The 23,442-nt window shown below is 35.4% G+C and overlaps 3 pseudogenes; all 3 read left to right on the top strand.

Annotated features, from left to right (window-relative positions):
- Nucleotides 1-2,209: 2,209 nt before the first annotated feature.
- LOC125199196 lies at nt 2,210-5,513 on the top strand (annotated as a pseudogene).
- Nucleotides 5,514-7,922: 2,409 nt separating this feature from the next.
- LOC125199197 lies at nt 7,923-9,507 on the top strand (annotated as a pseudogene).
- An 8,888-nt stretch (nt 9,508-18,395) lies between these two features.
- LOC125199199 lies at nt 18,396-20,035 on the top strand (annotated as a pseudogene).
- The last annotated feature ends 3,407 nt before the right edge of the window (nt 20,036-23,442 follow it).

The following is a 23,442-nucleotide window of genomic DNA, read 5'->3' on the forward strand; positions in this document are numbered from 1 at the left end:
CATAAAAGAAACGGCTAATTGTTGAATAGGAGGGATATTTGTTTGGTATTGTTATTATGATGGGATGATGGTTTGCGAAATGAATTCAAAATGTTGCGCAATAAAGAACAAGTAATAAGAACTTGTTCAATCGTTGGTCGATTTATGGTTGAATTGATAAATTTTTTTCGTTTCACAGATGCTCATATATTTTGACAATTTGAATTTACAGATGTAAGACCGATTATTCAAACCTTGCTTGTACTTGTAGGTTTATACTTTATAGTTTATAGTTATACTATTATCAGATATCAAGTGGGACCCATATATGCAAATATTGGCATATGAGAATCATAGATATTTCTGATCAATGTGTGGACAATTAGGTTCCACGCATTATTGATTGTGGTGGAGTCTCACGACAGTTAGCTTAATCAATAAAAGGGGAAAATATCTATAGCTTATTAATATAATAATATGTTTACATAATGAATGCATGGTGTGAAATTAAATATGTTGTGCTAAATCAATAAAAGCATAAAGCAAGGCGACTTTGTGAAAAGCGAGGGCTACCAGCAATTTTAAAATAAAGAAAATCAATTTGATAGTAGTATATTAATAAAAAGAGTAAAAGTAACTTTGAATGCTTCGCAATTAAAAAAAGATACTCCTAAAAAAACAAGTTGCGAGACATATTGATGGCGCATTTTAAATTAATCTACTTTATAATTACTTTTAGTAATCTAGTTTATTACAAGATTAAAGCTAATCTTTTCTTTAATTAGACAACAAACTAGTACTAGGAGTAATATACTTGAAATTTTTTTAACGGGATTTTAGAAATTGATATTTAATAAAATAGACAAGCATAAAGTAGAAAAATAAAATAGAAGTTTTTTTTTCAATAATATATACTCCATTATTCAAGTAAAATGAAATAATCAAAAATGAATTGTGATTCAAGTAATCTGAGATAGAGTATACTACTATGTTATTGGGTTATCCACTATTATTGCATGATTTTGCTAATTTAATAGGAGTATGCTTTATTACTTTACACCCAATAAAATTTTCATAATTTAGGTATCCCATTAAAATGCATAAAATAGTTAAACAACACACCGATAGAGTACTACACACGGTATGATATACTAATACACACACATGGGACACGTAATAATCAATTCCACGTACCTATCAATTTGGTGACCTCACTGAATAATGATTTGTCCACACTATTTCAAGATGTATCACATATAATAGTTGACATGGATTTTACATTTGAAGTCACTAGAGCATGATTATTTACATATACTCAATTTTCTTGCAACTCAATTTTCCTAATCTCTACCTTCATTAATTCTCATTCACACAATACTTACTAGTGCTACAGCCTACAGTGCTACTTTGGTAGTTATATATTCCATTGAGTTAGAACTCCATTAAATACTCTACTCTCAAATCCGCTTTAGAGTCCCGTAGTTTCTACTTTTGGGTGTCGATTTAGTGATTGGAATATTAATAATTGGTAATAATACGTTAATTCGCATTTTATTATAAAAGCTAATATATAAAAGTGGACTCACATTCATTATCTTTTTTCAAACTTTCCTTTATATTTCTTAAAATTATCGAACTCAACCGATTCAAGTGGGGCGAGGAAGTAATACTTAATACTGGTGATCGTGTAGCTACAAAATATTCTATATCTACAAATTTTATATTAGTACAGTATAATATATCGAATTAATGCACTAACTCAAATTATCATTTTATTCATTATATTGCTTTATATCACCATATCCTGGAATGGATGTATGGTTAAATCGTAGTCATCGACTCGATATAACACCGTAAATGACGATTAACTATCGATATTGGCCCAAAATCACTAGCAAAACCTTAGAAAATCGATGAAAATTCAACGAAACCGTAAAAGGCCACCTATTCCGATTGAAACCGATCCGTAAAATTTACTTGTAGGGGCGATTATAATCTCACTCCCATGTAAAATCTAGCAAAAAGGGTAGTTTAGTAAACTTAAGCATGAAGCTCTCAAAATATCCTCCTCACTTTGCTCCCTTTAAATCCGGCTTACCTTCACTAATCTCGCACACGCACTACACACAGTTTCCTTGTGTCGGAGAAAACCAGATAATAATAAAATAATAAAAAGTAAAATCTCGAAAACGACAAAATATCATTCATCTGAGCTCGTTCAAACCCTCGAATCCAGATTTCAGGAGCCTATTTCTTTACATGGCGGTAAAGAGAAAAAGAGAAATTGACAGAAACGCAATCAATTTGCAGATGAGATATTTTCCGCTTTGTTTCTTCTGCTATAAATAAAGCACCCACTATTGCCAACTGCCTCTCCCAACGGTTACTTCCTCTCAACGGCTTCTTCTTCAACTGAGCTGCCATGGATTTCAGCTCGTTCCTGACGTCCTGGGGACGTCGTTTGTCATTTTCGTGGTGTTGATGCTCATCTTCACCTGGCTCTCCCGAAACCGGGCAACCACGTCGTCTACTATCCGAATCGGATCATCAGAGGGCTGGAGCCCTACGACGGAATCCGCCTCTCCCGCAGCCCGTTCACTTGGATCAAGGAGGCTGTCTCCTCCACTGAGGCTGATGTCATCCGGCATTCCGGCGTCGATGCCGCCGTCTATTTCGTCTACCTCTCCACCGGTATCTCTCTCTCTCTCTCTCTACTGTATAAGCTGCATTAGTGTGGATTTGATCGAATTTTAGGTTTTTTTTTTCGTTTGAGCTAAATGTAGATTCAAATTAGGCTTATTGTTTGGTAGTTGGGGATGTAATTGCAGACTAGATCTATTTAATTTTTTCAATTCTTTGTGAATTAGACTGATTGTGTTGAGTTTTATTGGATCTGGTGTAGCACTGGGAATACTGGTTTTGTCTGGTGTTATCCTTCTACCTGTGCTTCTTCCTGTTGCTTATACTGCTGAGATGACAATTTCTGCAAATGAAACCACTAGTGAAGGATCTTTCAATGAACTTGACAAGCTTTCCATGGCGCATATTGCAGTTAGTACTCTCCCTTTCCATTTACTGATGATCAATGTGTTGTGGAATGATGTGTGTGCTTAATAGCCTCTGAATTATGTTTGTGGCTGCAGCAAAAGAGCCACCGGCTATGGGCATTCGTTGCAGCTACATATTGGGTTTCTTTCGTCACGTATTACCTCTTGTGGCGCGCATACAAGCATGTTTCCAGTATGAGGGCCGAAGCCCTTATGTCGTCTGAAGTCAAGAACGAGCAGTTTGCTGTTCTTGTTCGGACATTCCCCTCTCCAAAACAGTCAAACCAGGAACGAACAGGTGGACTCGTATTTTAAGGCAATCTATCCAGATTCGTATTACAAGTCAATGGTGATCACGGACAACAAAGTGGTACTTACTTTGACTCTCTTTTGCATCTCTCCATCAATGTTTTGATTCATTTGCGTAGGTGTGTGTTCATATCACATATTGTAACTTGTCATCTTTTTGTTCAGCCCAACAAAATATTTGCGGAGTTGGAAGGATACAGAAAGAAGCTTGCGCGTTCAGAAGCCATATATGCCGGGTCTAAAGGGACTGCTACCCTGAAGGAACGAGGCCGACTACAAAAACTGGCTTTATGGGGCTTGTAGGTGACAAGGTTGATGCAATAGAGTACTATAATGAGAAGATAAGGAGTTGGTTCCGAAGTTAGAATCCGAGCAAAAGATTGCCATGAAAGACAAACAGCAACCTGCAGCTGTGATTTTCTTCAATAACAGGGTATCTGCAGCATCCGCTGCACAATGTCTGCATGATACAATGGTGGATAAATGGACCGCCATGGAAGCTCCTGAGGCCCGCCAGTTACTATGGGACAATCTTTCCAAGAATTTCTACGAGAGACTGATTCGGCAATACCTTGTCTATTTCATAGTGTTTCTCACCATCTTCTTTTACATGATACCAATTGGATTGATTTCAGCACTGACTACTTTAGATAACTTGAAAAGTTGCTCCCTTTCTTAAAACCAGTGTTGGATCAGGCTACAGTCAGGACAGTCCTTGGGGCGTACTTGCCTCAGCTTGCTCTTATAATATTCTTGGCACTGTTGCCAAGTTTCTTGTTGTTCCTTTCCAAGGCCGAGGGCATACCTTCTCTGAGTCATGCAGAAAGGGCGCCTCCGGAAGTACTTCTATTTCTCGGTGCTGAACGTATTTATTGGTGTCACAGTTGGCCACACGCTTTTCGATTCGTTGAAAACTATTCAGGATGATCCAAACTCTATATTCGATGTACTAGCAGCAAGTCTTCCTGGAAGTGCTACATTCTTCTTGACTTTTGTAGCTTTGAAGTAAGAACCCTTTTCCTTTCTCAACTACTTGTGGTTTTGTTACTTGATTGTCATTACCTTAGTGACATAATCTCTTCTATGAGTTGGGCTGTTGTGTTTAATGAATTTCTACACCATGACAACATATCTTCATCTCGATTATTTGTAGACTGACTCAATGTTCGACTGACTTTGTTCTTTCAGGTTCTTTGTCGGCTATGGGCTTGAGTTATCACGCATCATTCCTTTAATAATATATCATCTAAAGAAGAAGTATCTCTGCAAGACTGAAGATGAAGTGAAAGAAGCTTGGGCTCGGAGATCTTAAGTATGGGACTAGATTTCCTAATGACATGCTCATTCTTACAATCGTTCTCTGCTACTTGCATAGCTCCGATAATCCTTATATTCGGAGTGTTGTACTTTGGTTTGGGATGGCTCATTCTACGGAATCAGGTGATTCTCCTCATTCCTCATCCTGCATTTGCTTCTGTTCTGGTTATATATATTTTCATGTTTACCCGACCCCTGACCCTGCATTTGCCTCTGGTTTCCATCAACAGGTGCTCAAAGTTTACGTGCCTGCATACGAGACCTACGGCCGGATGTGGCCCCACATGTACAACCGCATCGCAGCATCGTTGCTCTTGTATCAAGCCACAATGATCGGTTACTTCAGGCAAAGCAGTTCATCTACAGCCCGGTTCTGATCCCACTTCCTATTTTGACCCTCCTCTTCATCTACTTATGCACGATGAAGTACTACCGCTTCTTCCAGGTGACAGCGCTGGACGTTGCCTGCCGGGAACTGAAGGACACTCCCAATTTGGAAGGTGTGCTCAGGTCGTACCTCGCACGTAGCCTGAGCGCGGAGAAGGGGACCGATGATGTTCAGTTCGTAAATGATTTGGTTCACGTTTCAAGACCAGGTTCTGTGGTTTGATGTTTTTATCATTTTGTGAATTTGTTTGATGTATGTTAGCATTTCTTAGGTTTTTTATTATGCTCCTTAGAGTTGTTCTAGCCTTTTGTTCATTGTTTCCACTAGGTTTGTTGTTGAGAAGCTGTGTAAAATGTAGTGTAGAAAATTTGTTATTTATCGATTTCAGTCATTTCTCTGCCAGAATTTGGTGTGTATTTGTGATTGTGATTGTGGAATTTAGTGAAAAAAAATGTTCCCCTTTCTCCTGATTATTATGGTCTCAATTCTGAAATAACCTCTCTTTTCTGTTTTGCAGAAATTAGCTATCCACATATTCCTTTATGAAAGTCTTTAAGGCTTAAGCCCGACATAAAAAGATTAAATTTTTAATTAGTTATTCAAAGGAATTATAATTAATAATAATTTTAAATAAAGTGCTTGAGTTGTATACAAGCTGTAGTTTGTTGCTCATCCAAAATTTGTGGGACACTGAACACCCATCTTTGAAAATTGAGCATCTTAACGTGTGTGGGGTTCGATTATTTTTCTCTTTTTCTTTTGAGTTGGCGAATTACTTTATTTATATAGGTGACAAATATTGATTTTCATTGTCTAAGACCCAATCTGTTTTTCAAAGTCCTTCAAACTAGAGCACCACTAGACTAATATGATTGACTAAAATTATACAGTAGTAATTTAATCCGTATAAATTCAAAATAATGTTTTAAATAAAATAAAATGGATTTGAGTTGCCTGAAGTGGAATAATGCATGCTTTTTCCCTAGGCCTGCCTAATTCGTTCTCTGATTCTAGGGTACTTGAAATCGGAACCGGAACGGACAGTAATTGAGACGGGAGCCAGGTTTTTCGATTCCAGTTCGTCGGTTCTAATGTTCTTAAAAATTCGGTTCTAGACCGCTTAATTCGGTTCTCCGATTCTTGGTACCGGATCGAAGCAGAACCGAACCGAGTAATTGAGGAACTGGGAAACGGTTTTGTTCCGAGTTCCTGCACGGTTCTAATGTTCTAAAAAATTTTGGTTCCGTGTCACCCGAATCGAATAATAAATCAATTTTAGAATTTATAAGATAATAATTAGTATCCCATTATCTTATAGGGGCTGTGTGCGCGTGTAACTTGATGTGTGTGTGTGTGTTTAATTTAAGGTGTTGTGTGTATGTGTTTAAGATGATGATGTGTGTGTAGTATTGATTTTAATTTTTAGGTGTTATACTTTTTTATTGAAATATTGTTTTTAGGTTATTGATTTGTATTTTTGTGTTTCTCTCAATTTTTAGGTACAAATTGAGATGTTGAATTATTCAAAAAAATTAAAATTAAAACTACAAATTAGATCCGGTTCGTAATCGAATTGGCCGTGAAGTACCTGCAATTCCGATTCGATCGTGAAAATTTGTAAATCAATACTCGGTCAAACGGGCCAGATAGAACTGAAACTGGCCGGTTAAGCATGTCTACCTTTCCCTGTTTATTAGTTTGTCCTTGATTTAGCAGCTGAACTATTTGACTTTTGGCAGCAGAGGTTAGAAAGAGACGTATGACCGTTAAATATACATTTTCATTTTGGATTATTTATTTTACTATCAAAGTCGGAAATTTTTATGGATAGTGAGGAAAACGTTTATATTACGTAGTAAAAAAGTACAACACTCGACATGTATATTTATTTTAAGATTTTTTATTACGTTACGGGAGTTGGTCTACTTGCTTTCAGTATTCTATTATTGCTATATATGGTTTAATTATTTTATTGATGGCACCTAAAAATTTTAATTCAGCCAATCATAAGCATTTAACTTTAATTTTTACTTTATGCAGTAATTTAATTTCACACGATAAATTCAATAAGTTATCGATTTGGCCTAAAATCTTATCGGATTGGAAAAAAGGACTTCTATTTGAACGAATTGATCAATTTATATATACTCTCTCTATCGCGAATAGAGTTCTGTTTTTCCATTTGATCCATCTCGTAATAGTAGTTCTGCCTCATAATTACTATAAATGAGAAAGAGCCTCACATTCCACTAACTCACCCCACTCACATACTCCCTCTCGTCGCAGAATACGAGTTCCGCTTTTCCATTTTGTCGTCCGCAATAGGAAATCCTGCTCATAATTACCATAAATGGTAAAGAGACCCCACATTCCACTAACTCATTCCACTCACATATCATTTAAAACTAATATATATAGTGGGACCCATATTCCACTAACTTTCTTCCATCCACTTTTCTTAAAACCCGTGCCTAAACAAATAAGACTCCTATTCGTGGACAAGAGGAGTATCATTTAAAACTAATATATACGAAGCAGACTCATATTCCACTAACTTTCTTCAACCCATTTTTCTTAACATTTCTTAAAATCCATTTCGGATAAATCGAAACTCTTATTCCGATCTGAGGAGTATTCAACTGTTTTATTGAGTTCCTCATTTTTGGTCAGTTTCGTAGACGGAGCCCACGAGGGAGGAGGTGGGACCCAACCGCGTTGATTGGTCAAACCATCAAACGTTTAATGCATTATGGAATAGTACAGATTAGTTTATTTCAAATATTTTTCACAAGTCAAAAAAAAACCAATTAACAAATCCCACCCTTATATATATACACAATCCCCATTTCTTCACTCTCAAAACCTCAAATTAGAAGAAAAAGATGGCTACCACCAATTCATTTCTTCCCCACCACAACCACCTCCGCACCGCCCAAAATTCCCACCGCCCATCCCCCGCCGCCTTCGCCTCCTTCCAGGATTTCAAAATCGGCAAGGATCCGGCCTCAAAACGCGCCGTCAAGCTAGCGGAATCGATCTCGCACATGCTGAATCACCAGATCGAGAAGACGATCCAGAAATCGATCGAGACCTCGAACGCAAACGTCTCCAGCTTCAAGGAGAAGCACGACACCCCCACCACCTCCCCCAAGGAGAACATCTCCTCGATCTGGCGCGAGATCCACGGCTCCGGCGACTGGGACGGCCTCCTCGATCCCCTCCACCCCTGGCTCCGCCGCGAGATCGTCAAGTACGGCGAGTTCGCCCAGGCCAACTACGACGCCTTCGACTTCGATTTCTACTCCGAATACTACGGCAGCTGCCGCTACAGCCCCAGCCGCCTCTTCGACAAGCTCGGCCTCACCTCCCGCGGCTACTCCGTCACCAAATACATCTACGCCATGTCTCAGATCGATCTCCCCCAATGGCTCGAGACATCGCGATTGGTCAATTCGTGGAGCTCCGATTCCAATTGGATCGGATTCGTCGCCGTCAGCGACGACGCCGAATCGGATCGGATCGGCCGCCGCGACATCGTCGTGTCGTGGCGCGGCACGGTGGCGCCGGCGGAGTGGTACGACAATATGCAGCAGGACCTCGAGCCGATCGGCCAGGCCGACGCCAAGGTCGAGCATGGCTTCCTCAGCATCTACGCTTCAAAGTGTGATACCTCGAGGTACAACAAGTCAAGCGCCTCGGAACAAGTCATGACCGAAGTGAAAAGACTAATTAACCACTACAATAAATTAGGGCAAAAAGTAAGCCTAACCATCACGGGCCACAGCCTGGCGGCGCATTGGGCCTACTAAACGTCACGAGGCCGCGAAGATTCCCAGCGCCCATCGCCGTGCCTTGCGTCCCGCGCCGGAACATCGCTCCGCGACGAGCTGTACCAAATGGGGGTAAAGACCCTCCGCGTGACACTAAAGCAGGACGTGGTGCCACGGATGCCCGGGATCGTGTTCAACGAGGGCTTGCAGCGGTTCGACGACATCACGGGCACGTTGGAGTGGGTGTACACGCACGTAGGGTCGAGCTGAAGGTCGACGCCCGGTCGTCGCCGTACCTTAAGAAGGGATTGAATTTGATAGGGTTTCATATGTTAGAGACGTATCTGCATTTAGTGGACGGATACCACAGTAGTAATTCGGATTTTCGGTCGATTCGAAGAGAGACGTGGCGTTGGTGAACAAGGATTGTGACATGCTAGTGGATGAATTGAGAATCCCACCTAATTGGTATCAATTGGCCAATAAAGGGTTGGTCCAAAACCAACATGGGAGATGGGTCAAACCGAGAGAGATCCGGAAGATATACCATCACCGACCAACGAATCATATGCAAATAATATTAGTGTTGAATATAGTTCTAAATTGTTATGAGTTTGATTTAGTATTTGATTAGAAGTAGTATGATTTAGATAACTGAGTTTTGTATATGATGAAGGAATATATCTCAGTTGGTTTATGGAGTGGCTTAAACTTTTCACATTTATGTTTTTATACATATATATAGATGTTTTGATAAAAAAATAAGAGTAACTTGGTATATGAACCTTGAAAATTTAAAAGACTATTTGATGAATAGATAATATACTGTTTTGACATGTCCAAATGTAACATTCTATCGATCGACTAATTCGATCCGGTCCAAGTTACGTAAAATATCTTAAAATTTGATCAAATTTCGTTTCGTTCGTGAATTTATAAATCATCTAGAAAAACTATGAGTTGAAGTTCGATTTATTCTCCTTGACAAAACAATGCAATTAACTACATGCAATATATTATTGATGTTTTTGGACCAAACAATAACTTTTTTTTCATGAATTTGATGGCATTATTTAACTCATTGACAAGTGACATCAATTATGATCTTAATATGATTACTAAATAGATACTTGTGTGATAGCGAATTAAACTTTGTGATTTTTTAGACGATTAGACTTTTAATCCATAACAATCAACATATATACACAAGTTATTCAAATTTATAGGGAGAAAAGCGAAGTTCTTTCTTGATGGCGAAATACTTGTTGAGCTACAAATTTAATCTCGGATACAATCATGCAAACCGAACATCCCCTTAATGTTTTGATGATTTTGGTAATATATTTGAACCTATTAATTACTAAATTGAAATCTATGAATTTGGACGGAAACTAATTTTTTTGACTCACACCCTATTAGTAATTTTTTTGACTCTGATTTAGATTTATATTCACACGAAATAATATAAAACCGTACAAAATTTGAACAAAAAATCACATTGCTATATTTTTAGCGTTGTCCTTAATCCTATTTTTCCTGCGAATTTTTCGACTTTTTGTCTCTCTCTTGTGGGGTTTTTGACAAATATTTTGACAAATTTGGACGGAAATTGCATGCGACATCACACATTTATTAAGCCAACTAAGTTGTTGACTCTAAATTATATTGGGGCCCAAAACATGCAGTGTGTAGACTGTTTTCCTGATTTACTTTATTATTTCATTTAGCTTAAACTTTTATTTCCCAAAAATAGGTTTAAGTAATCAATAGTATGTTGCACAATGTGCCCATAAATTAATATTCATTTCACTTTACTTTGTCACTACCTCTTGTTAGAAATTCTTATCACCATTTTATGGTACGTTAAAATTATATAATACTCCTCCGTACACCAAAATTTATCCCATTTTTTTCTATTTCCGTCCATCCTCCAAAATTTCGGTCTCATTTCACTCTTTAAGATTTTCGATAAATTTTTAATTCCTATATTCCACTAACTTATTTTTATTCACATTTTACTATAAAAATAATACTATATGAAGTATGACTCACATTCCACTAACTTTTTCAATTCACTTTCTATTACATTTCTTTAAACCCGTACCGGTCAAACCCGGACGAATTTTCGTGGACGGAGGAGTACGTCATATCAAACACGATTCATAATTAAGTTACCTCGTTGAACAATAAAGGAAATTGGTCTCTAAAATCATGAACTTTGCTTAAAATTTGGTATTTCCCATGAACTTTGAAATTGGTATATAATATCACGAACTTTGCATTTTGTTGGTATTTCCCACGGCATGTTTATTGCTATATTTGACTAACTTATTGTGAACTTTTTATACATCGCAGCCTTTAATTCATCAGCGTAGTTTTGACCTTTTATGTACTTTACATGTTATATTAAAAGTGGTTTCAAATATTATAAAACATATCAAGGTTGCCTATATTAAATAAGATTTTGATGAAAATATCTTATTTGAGTGAGTTTGGAAATACCAAACAAAATGCAAAGTTCGTGATATTATATACCAATTTCAAAGTTCATGGGAAATACCAAATTTTAGGCAAAGTTCATAATTTTAGAGACCAATTTCCCAACAATAAATTACATGACAGCAGAAATACTTGTTACATAATCCATTTTATTAGTTTGATCGAATTCTACACGTGAATCCCTATTTTTGGTATTTTTGTGTGTCAGTTTAATGCACAAACAATTCTAGTTACAACTCTTCCATAGAGAAAGCTAATAAATCATTATAGAATTGTGTATATATATTTTTTACAGAGTAAAAGTCAATTTTAGTCCTAAATATATGGTCAAAATATGAATTTAGTCTAAAATATTCACTTTTTGAAAACAGTCCATAACAAATGAAATCCTTGTCGAGTGGTTTTTTTACGTTCCGCAAAAACTAACGGTCATGCCACGTGCAATTCGCTTTGGCCGTTAGTTTTTTGACGGAACCGTTAAAAAAGGACTACTTCGCAACATTTTCATTTGTTATGTACTTATGGATCTGTTTTTCAAAAAGTGAATATTTTTATCAAATTCATATTTTGGTTATATGTTTAGAATCAAAATTGACCTTTACTCTTATACCGTAACAAAAAAGTTCAGTTTTTACACTCTTTTTACTTTATAAAATTTGTGTAAATTATGGAAAACTGTTTTTTTCCAAGTTCATATTTTTGAAAATAAAAAAATTCGAGAGTTAGGATGATGAGTAGGTGGTATATTTTTTATGAAAACAAACAAAAATAATGGCTATTGTTGATGACGAAATACTTAGTTTTTTATATCCTTCCGACTCATCACAAGATTCACGTATATATATGATTTATATGTTTGATTTCGTGTACCCAATCTTCATCTTCATATAAATAATCCACGACAATGAACAATTATTATGTCTTCTGATTTAGTTATCTATCTAATAATAATTTCTTCACGTTCCCCTTCTCATAGTAAGGAAATACTATTAAAATGTCATTTTTAGTAATGACAACCCTATAAAACCCGATATCTATATATTCAAGAAATCCCATTTTTGTGATGATGAGAAATCGGTTGTAGTCTTGTAGATATGTCATGAACAAAGGTACAAAAGAACCAAATAACAAGTATTTCATTTACGTGATGATAATATTAAAAACTCATACATGTATTTCATTTACGTGCACACCAACTCCACAAGGACCACAATTCTCTAACTTTTAGTCCTTGTGACAGGAGTTAATTATAAATCTGGATTTGCTGAGGAATTTAAAGGAGAGAAGATTTGCAAGCTGAAGTGAACACTGTATGGGCTAAAACTCGTCTAGAGCTTGGTTTGGAAGGTTTACAGAGGTGATGAAGAAGTGTGGGTACAAGCAAAACAATTCGATCACACATGTTTCTAAAGAAGAGAGAAGGAAAAATCACATGTCTAATCATCTATGTAGATGATATGATCCTCACGGTGATGACGAAGAGGAGATGGATCGACTAAAGAAGAGTTTATTCACGAATTTGAAATGAAGGACTTAGGACTGGTGAAGTACTTTCTAGGTATAGAAGTGCTGAGATCGAAAAAATGGATCTTTATCGTCGAAGAAGTATGTTCTTGATTTAGGCTGAAACGGGCTACTGGAATGCAAGCCGTGACACTCCTATGGTTGAATCACGGTCCGAGATAGTAGAAGGAGCGAGCTACTCACCGCACTCGATATCGGCGTCGGTTGGGAAACGATATACCTATCCCACACGGACCCGTCATAGCTTATGCGTTGGAGTAGTCGGTCGTTCATGCATGCGCCTCAAGTAACTCAATGGGAAGCACCACGAGGATCGTTCGATACTAAAGGGGACTCGGGCCATGGAATTTTGTTCGAGAATTATGGACATTTGGAGATTCATGGGTTTACGAGATCTTGATAGGCGAAATTCAAATGACGGAAAATCAAGCGGTTATTTCACCTTTGTAGGAGGAAATCTTGTCACAGCATGAGCAAGAAACAAAAGGTGGTAACACTATCGAGCTAAGTAGAGTTCGAGGAATCAAGAGTGGATTGACAAGATTTTATGGTTGAAGAAGTTGATGATAGAGCTGGATTTGAACTCACATAAATCGTGTAAGTTGTTTTGTGATAATAAGGCGGCAATTAACATATCCGAGAATCCAATCCAGATGATCGTACTAAGCATGTCGAGGTGGATCGACATTTCATCAAGGACAACATAGAATCCAAGACGGTAGAACTTCCTTTTGTGAGGTCCGAAGACTCGAAGACCGTTGGCGGGTATTCTTACAAAAGCCGTTGATGCTAGGAGCTTCCGTGAAGTATTGGGCAAGTTAAGAATGAGTGATCCCATTACTTAACTTGAGGGGAGCGTTGGAATGAATCAATTAAAAGAGAACAAGATTGATTGAGATCGCATAATTAAGGGAATTGATATATTTTCCTATTGTGTAATTAGAGCAAATCTTAACATGTATTATCCTTCTCTAAGCCTATTAAAAGGCGTGAATATTGTAATGACCAGTGAACAATTTTGAATGAATACCAAATCTTCTCAACAGGACGTTTTCTGAAGCCCAGCACCTTATTAGAGGGGTCGGCGGAAGGTGTTTGGTACCTGTGCGCGAGATAGTCTTCCCGTCGAGCAGCTTGGGGTAGGGTTTCTTCATGCGCAGCCCACGGGAATCTTCCCGTCGGACTTTGTGTGAAAAGGTTTTATGGTTTGAGAAATCTATAACACAAACTTGTTATTCATTGATCGACAACCTATTTATAATACTAGAATATTACTATCATAATTTATCTAATAAGAAAACAATCTATGGGAAAAATATGATGAATCAAAAAATAAATAAATCCTGTGATGTAGGATCATATCAACACGCCAATCTTTTTATATTTTTGAATTTATAAGTGCGACTTTTATTTCATTTATAGTACTACATTGTATGCACACTATCACAATAAGGTTTCTTAATTTACAGACTATCATAATAAGGTTTATTATTGTTTCCGATTGTTGACTTGGCACCCCAAAACCTTCTGCGTAACTTAACTTCGTAAGATAAATTGTGTCGCAAATATAATTCATTATAAAAGTAGCAAAATACAATCATTATATTACTAGGTTTGAATTTTTCTCTGTCGATGAACTCCTATGGCCGCATAGGCCACATCAAAAAAAATAAAATTAGATAATAAAATATGATAACTTGGACTGAGTAATGAGAGCTAGAGACGAGTTCAATTCAAATTTACGTGACATACTAACAAATTAAATCGGCTAATTAATACTAAATTATCTCAAATTCAATAAAGTTTCTAAATATATTTTTAAAAATAAGATCTCTTAAAGTTAACAAGTGATTAAGCAATACTACTATTTTAAAAATAAGATAATCTTTTACTTATTATTAGAGAAAGGTTATCAAATTTTAGATCATTTGAAGTTTAAGTCTATTAAAGAGCCTAAACAATATATGTATTACTTGTAAATAGGAGTATAATAATAAGAATAAAAGTAGATAACAAGTTAAAGTTAAACCATAAACAATTTTAATTTTTATTATATTTTTAATTAATAATAGAAGAAATTGTAATTTACTTTTAAACTTTGACACAATAGAAGAATCTTAATTTACTTCTAAATTTTGTCAAAGTCTCATATTACAAATTTGCAATGTCAAAAAAGTCTATTTTAATGGAGTAGATTATTAGTCTAATAATGAAACTTAGCTAATAATGTAATATTTTAGTAAAATAATGTAGCATAAAAGTGTAATAATGTAACTTGACTAATAATGTAGAATTTTAGTCTAATATGTAGTTTATCACAACCATCCAATCCAATGATCCATGAGTTGTGATCTGTTTGATGCTTAATTCTAAGGAGGTAGTAGGACCTTAACGTTCATATATATTTATGTTATTTATACTAAAATTTAAAAAGAATGATTGTATGAACAAGATTTGATTGTGGTGAAGTTTAATTGTTTTGGACTTTTGAAGTAGTTGAACACTAGAATTATTTTTGAATATTTTGGATATAATAGATTTTTTTCGGTGTACGGTATGTCATAACCTCCTTTTGGTTATTGTTAGTTGTGAGTCTTTAGTGTAGCTCAATAGTTTGTTGAACGCAGTTACTTGTATTCACTTCTCTACATATACTTCTTCTACTTGAATTAGTTAAAAATTCACGAGTGTATTCGTTCTGTCCAATTCACTGTTACTCCATTCTACTTTACTGTTACATTTTCTTTGCTTCACTGCAATTGTATTTCGTTCTTGCTACTCTTTGCTGATTTTGTAACACCATAACTTTTAGTCTTTGTTACAGGAGTTTGTTACAGGAGTTAATTACGTAAATGATTATTCTTAAATTGTAGTTCTAATAAAATTTGATTTCATGATTACCCTTTTGTCTAAGTTTAAAAATATTATAAATTTATAGCATCTATTTTTCTTTCTTCACTCAATAAATAATCAGTCATAACTTTTGATCTACTTAAATTGACGTATCTTCAATAAAGACGCAAAACACAAATTATATTGAACAAATAATGATTTTGGTATAAAATTATTCGGAAAATTGTGAGTCGGACTATTGTCTGAATAACGGAAAGCAGTATCGACCGTATTATTAGTAGGGAGTGATCAATTGCTAACTCATTATTTAATTGCTAACTATAACTAATTTAAGGCCATGATTTTAAAAAACGCTGTGGTCTATAATTTACGTGTAATTTTCGTTTTTATTAATTAAATCGAAAAAATTAAAAAAAAAAACGCCAAATTAGGGTTTTGGATGAAAATGTCAATATAGTGTTTAAAATATTAACACAATGCTTTGAGAATGTCAACACAAATTTAGGATTGACATTGTATATGCTTTATATTGACTATTATCTTGATCGTATGCATTCTGTATACGAAAAATATGAAAATTCTAGATTTTTTTTTCAAATTTTAACGTCGAACACATGCATGTAGTATATCATTGGAATCCTTATAAAATTATCTTTAATTTGATACATGTTATATGAATTTAAAGTTTTGGGATTTCTTTTAAAAGTTAGTTATAACTAACTTGACATTAATACCCCAATTGATTTTTATTGGAATTAATCATATACTTTATTGATGTTTTTGTTGATCGTATTGACGTTTTGTGGTAATGATCTAGAGCCTTTAATTTAAATATCTAATGACTATTATTGAGTTGTAGTTAGCAATTAAGCATTGAGTTAACAATATAACACTCTCCATTATTAGTATATTCAGATTTGGGCTTAAAAGTTAGCATAACAAAATTTGGGCTATAATTTTTAATAAGCACGTTTTAAACTTTAAGTCCAACTCAATTGCAAGACCCATCTCATTTCATGAAGTGATTTATTCTTGTTGTTTTGTCTTCTCTCGTCGAAAAGTTAGTGATATTCCTTTTATCGTCCAATAAAATTGAATCATTTCATTTTTAAAAAAGAAAAACATCTAATCACTCTTACTTTATTTCATCATTTACTTTACTCTAAAATATTTCCTACTTTTTTCATCTCTCTTATTAATTTAATATAAATTCTTAATTTTCATGCCCAAAAAATTTGTATCAACTTTTATGGGATGGAGGTAGTTCTATGTCTTTACATAGTAGAATTAATATCGAACCCTAAAGCTCATGTATTTGTGTTGGCTTAGTGATAATATCGTTAATACCAAGGCTAAAGGCTCATATATAAATCCACTATAATGCGACTTTTAACTTTTTTTTATAAGCAAAAACGTTTAAATTTCAATACTAAATAAACACAACTCAGAGGACAAATTGCAAGTTCTGTTTTAAAAATTTTTTGCCTCAAACATATACTTCCTCTGTCTTGCCGAAAACTTCTCTTGGACATGAAATTTAAAAAATAATATTAAAAAGTTAGGTGAATAGAGAATAAAATAAGAGAAAATATACAACAAATGAAATTATTAAAAGAGATATGCATGTGTATTTTAAAATTTAAAATTACTAAAGCAAATAATATAAACATGCATCATATTCTCTCCAGAAATCTCTAGCTCTTTCACGATATATTTTTATTTATCATGTGCCGACTCAATGAATAATCAACACTCCCCTGCATTTATATATTTTAAATTTATTTTAAATTCTCGTATATAAAATATATATGCACGTTATTATTTCAAAATTTCAAACTCAAAATTTATAGCAATAAATACCTACTGAAGTAAATTATAATATTGACCCATGTATGCACTATTTGTCTATTTCCAATTCCAATGGCGACCTTCTTCACCAATCGCGTGTAAATTAAGCTAGTAGATTCAGGCTTAGTTGGTAAAATTTCACCATGTTTGGATTTAAGTATATCTAAAACTTATTGTCATATTTATTATACTACATTTTATTAATATTTTTGAATTTTAAAGTGCGACTTCGTTCCATTTATAGTTTGTTTACACACTACCACAATTAATGTTTCCGATTGTTGACTTGGCAGTTGTGAGTTGACACCCCAAAACCTTCTGTGTAACTTAACTTCCTAAGATAAAAAAAATTGTGTCGCAAATATAATTCATTATAAAAGTAGCAAAACACAATCATTATATTACTAGGTTTGATTTTTCTCTGTCGATGAAATCCTATGGCCGCATAGGCCACATCAAAAAATAAAACTAGATTAAAACATGATAACTTGGACTGAGTAAAGAGAGCTAGAGACGAGTTCAATTCAAATTTACGTGACATACTAACAAATTAACTCGGTTAATTAATTAAAATACAATGCAAAAAATTATATAATGCCGTCCAGCAACACACTCTATTATTAAAAAAAGTGAAATTTCAAATTAAATTAGATATCTCAACTTCCCCATCTACTACCATAACACGTCCACGACCTTTTCTTTCACTCACTATGTATATATATGCATTAGCCATATTCCTTCCTTCATATACACAAACCATAAAAAAACACAATCCTCATTCATCTACCACTCCCAAATTATTCTTTCAATTTCTCAAGTTTGTAATTCAATTCCAAATTCTTATCTAATGACTAACATGTACAATCGGAAATAAAACCTGATATCGCCACAATGAAACCCCTAGACCAGAGGAGTTCGAGAAAGGCATTAATCGTCGACTTTCTCAGTAGATTACTACAAGAACGCTCGATAAGTACTCAGTCCGCAGCCAAGTTGAGCCGGATACCTGGGACCGGCTACCTAACTCGGCCCCAAACGAACCGGAACCGATCGAACAAATCCTCCACGGACGCTCAGAACGACATCGTCCCTGGTCTAACACACTGGCAGAGCCTAACTACTTCGCTACTTCCTCGAGCGAAGCATCGCTGGATTCCTCGGGAAATGCTGAGCACGGGATTCAACGTGGTCGGATTCAACTGGATGTCGCTCTCCGGGCCCCCACCGAGCCCCGAGACATCGTGATGGACTGGCTCGGAGATGCTTTCCCGCTTCCGTCGGAGCTCTTCTCCGGCGGCGGCGGCGGCTGTTGCAGGGGACCACCTGCGAGGCCATACTCTGCACAATGGTCGCCGCCAGGGATCGAGTCCTGAAGAAGATTGGGAGAGAGAACATCAACAAATTGGTTGTGTACGGATCGGATCAGACGCACTCTGCTTTGCAGAAAGCAGCTCAGATTGCCGGAATCAACCCTAGCAATTTCCGCCGTGGCGACGTCGAGAGCCACCGAATTCGGGCTCACAGCAGAGGCATTTCGGGCTCAAGTCGAATCTGACGTGGAATCAGGCCTGGTTCCTCTGTTTCTGTGCGCAACGATCGGAACGACGTCGTCTACCGCAGTAGATCCGCTCGGCCCGCTCTGCTCTGTGGCGAAGGAGTTCAACATTTGGGTGCACGTCGACGCCGCCTACGCCGGAAGTGCCTGCATCTGCCCGGAATACCGCCATTTCCTCGACGGCGTTGAAAACGCCGATTCCTTCAGCTTCAACGCGCACAAATGGTTTCTCACAACGCTCGATTGCTGCTGTCTGTGGGTGAAGGATCCAAGCGCGCTGGTGAAAGCGCTCTCGACATATCCGGAATATCTAAGAAACAAAGCTTCTGATGAGAAATCGGTGATCGATTACAAGGATTGGCAGATCACTCTGAGCCGCCGATTCAGATCTCTGAAACTATGGCTCGTGATCCGACTACGGCGTCGCGAATCTGAGGAAATTTCCGGAGCCACATCAAAATGGCGAAGAATTTCGAAGGATTGATCGGAATGGACAAGCGATTCGAGGTGGTGGTGCGAGAAACTTCGCCACCGTGTGCTTCCGCATTTCGCCGATCGAGATCAGCGGAAATCACCAGATCGTGTCAAAGGAGTTGGCGGAACAATATAAACGCGAAATTACTGGAAACGATAAACGAATCGGGAAGATTTACATGGCGATCGGTGATCGGAGGAGTTTATGTGATGCGGTTTACCGTCGGAGCCACCTTGACGGAGAACAGACACGTCATCTTGGCTTGGAAAGTTGTTCAAGAACATGCAAACGCCCTCTTAAATTCCTCTTAAATTTTAGCATATTGGTTTATTTAATTTAATGTGCATTTTAATTTGTAGAAATGTAAGTCCTATTCATAATAAATTTTGGAAGGAAAATAATATTTTTGTTTTAAGATTCGTATTCAAAGAACTAGTGGGCTCAATCTTAGTTGGTATATTTGGTGGACCATTAACTTTGGGGTTTTCGATGGGCTTGAGAAAACTAGACATTTCTAAAGAAATCAATACTCAATAATTTAGAGATAAGAGTACTTTCAGAAATCAATACTCAATAATTTTTGATAGGTGCAGAAGAACATGTGACTTGAATTAGTTAAAGTTACATGCTTTATTTAATTATTAGTCCATTATTTTTGTAATTGTTTGGTGACTTGAATCACTGAATGTATCAATGTCGATCTAATATTCCTTACAAATTTCAGTAGTGGGAGAGAACAAATCTATGGGCTCACACTTCGAATTCTTGTTGTATATTATTGTCACAGTATCTACTCGCGTGATGCACGGTCCAATTAATTTACTGAAAACTAATTTAATATATCACTTTATCACTCGTATTTGAAAACTTAAAAAAAACTAAACTTGGAAACTTAACATCTACAAAATATTTTCCATAAGCATATATAGGCCACATATGTATTTGTTCTAAAGTTTTCATCCTATTTTTTTCTCTTCTAGAATTCTCTACTTTTTCTCATATATTCTATTTATTCCTAAATATTTCTATTATAAATTATCTTCAAATTTTAATTTTAATTTTCAAAGGATTGATCGGAATGAACAAGCGATTCGAGGTGGTGGTGCCGAGAAACTTCGCCACCGTGTGCTTCCGCATTTCACCGATCGAGATCGCGGAAATCACCGGATCGTGTCAAAGGAGGAGGCGGGGAACAATATAAACGCGAATACTGGAAACGATAAAACGAATCGGGAAGATTTACATGACGCATGCAGTGATCGGAGGGGTTATGTGATGCGGTTTGCCGTCGAGCTACCTTGATGGAGAAGACACGTCATCTTGGCTTGGAAAATTCTTCTTAAATTTTACTCCATATTGGTTTATTTAATTTAATGTGCATTTTAATTTGTAGAAATGTAAGTCCTATTCATAATTAATTTTGGAAGGAAAATAATATTTTTGTTTTAAGATTCTTATTCGAATAATAGTGGGCTCAATCTTAATTGGTATATTTGGTGGACCATTAACTTTGGGCTTTTCGGTGGGCTTGGCGAAACTAGACATTTTAAAACAAATCATTACTCAATGATTTAGAGATAAGTATAATGGAGTATTTCAAATATCAATACTCAATGATTGTTGATAGTGCAGGAGAACATGTGACTTGAACTAGTTAAAGTTACATACTGTATTTAATTATTAGTCCATTATTTTCATAATTGTTTGTAGTGACTTGAATCATTGAATGTATCAATGTCGATACAATATTCCTTACAAATTTCAGTAGTGGGAGAGAACAAATCTATGTGCTGATACTTCAAATTCTTCTTGTATATTATTTATCTTTCTATAGTACTAGCTTGCATGATCTTTTAATTAAAAAGTATTTTATGCATCATTAAGGGCTATTTATTTCAAATGGGATTTATATAGTCGAGACTGAATGACTGATATACATGTAATATTCGAAATAAAATCTAATACTCATAATATAAACATACGCAACATATATATAGTTGACTAATGCCGCACGTTCGTTTTCTAGAAAGGCTATAGATGTAATCGCAATAAATATTTTTAATATACATTAAAGAAATTATTTAATAGCAACCAGCTTCCAAAATGCTCACTTGGTTTGGGTGGCTCATTTATTTATAAAAATAACTAACTTGTTTTATAAACTACTGCATTATTGTTTTTGATGGATAGTTAATAGATGCGGAAAATAGTTTATAGAAAAATAGAATTTAATTTGTACAAAGAAATTTACTCATCTAACAGTAAATTTTGGTGGAAATGCTGTTCACCTTAAAATAACGCGTGGAAGCCTCCCAAGTCAAAATTAATTTGGCGTTGAATAAGCATTTCATATTAATTTAACTTGACCTAATCGAATTTACTCAAATGAAATAATTAAATAAGGTGAAATTACTTTTGACTGAGCCAAATTAAACGCGTTTGACTGTGTCATAGGTTGGAATGTTGATGCCGGTGCATTGCCTAGGCACGGACACGATTAGTTGGGTCTCGAACTTTTCCTTTTCAACGGAATCGGAAAAATTGACAAATACTAGGGTATCGAATAAACTTGAGAGTCGAGACCAGGTTTATTACTACACATAAACAACTCCGTACACCAACGTTGATGTATCGCACATCCCTCCCTTCTGTCCGGCTCCAATTATTGTGTATTTTGGAGTAGGAATATTTTCACAATATTAAGATACATATATATCACATATACATATATATAGACTATAGTACGAGTGGAGTGTTATATCTAACTACAACTAAATATTAGCATTAGATATTCAAATTAATGGCTTAGATCATTAATCCCTAAATGTCAATACTATCAACGGAAAAGCGTCAATAAGGCCATATGATTAATTCCAAAAAAATCAATAGGAGTATTAATGTCAATTAACTACATGTTTATTTATAACTAACTTTTAAAGAAATCCCAAAACTTTAAATTCATATAACGTATATCAAATTAAAGATGATTTCATAAGGATTCCAACAATATCATACATGCTATGTTCCGACGTTAAAATTTGAAAAAAAATTCAAATTTTTTTAATTTTTCATCAAACGTAATTGTCAATATCTTATATAAAATATGTCGATATAAAACATGTAGAATGTCAATATAAAGAATGGGTAACATTCTTAAAGCATTGTGTTGACATTCCAAAGTTAGTTGATATTTTCGAACACTATATTGACATTTTATCAAAACCATAATTTAGAGTTTTTTTATCTTTTTGATTTAATTAATAAAAATGAAAATTACACTGGCAAATTATAGACCACACGTTTTCTAAAATCCTATGGTCTTAAATTACTTGTAGTTAGCAATTAAATGATAAGTTAACAATTGATCACTCCCCCTATAGTACAACACTGAACACTTATATCATAATATCACGAATCATAAAATGTCTAATATGATTAATAAAAACAATATCCATATGTACAGATTGATTGAATACATGAGGACTAATATATGTCTTCACAAAGACAACAATATTGACTCTAGGATAAAGGTCTTGCACAATTAATACATATAGGTCGTCGGAAACCTTTCAATATCAACTGTCTTAAAAGCGAAAAAGAAACATTTCCGTGCCCACATATGAGAAACAACTAAGGAGACCTCATAATCAATGGTTACATTTTATGTGGTACATATAGTAACAAATGGGACCTCGTAAACAATGACCATATTTAATATGGTATACATACCCATTGTATATTTGCAGCTATAGTTCATAATTTCACTCGTTTTCCTTTCCTTTCTTTCGTACAAAAATATCGAAATTGTTACACTTCTTTAGTAGTACTATTAAAATTTGACAATTAGTTATATATGCATTTACTATGATAATTAACAA

This window comes from Salvia hispanica, unplaced genomic scaffold, assembly GCF_023119035.1.
Source record: "Salvia hispanica cultivar TCC Black 2014 unplaced genomic scaffold, UniMelb_Shisp_WGS_1.0 HiC_scaffold_422, whole genome shotgun sequence".
NCBI lineage: Eukaryota > Viridiplantae > Streptophyta > Magnoliopsida > Lamiales > Lamiaceae > Salvia > Salvia hispanica.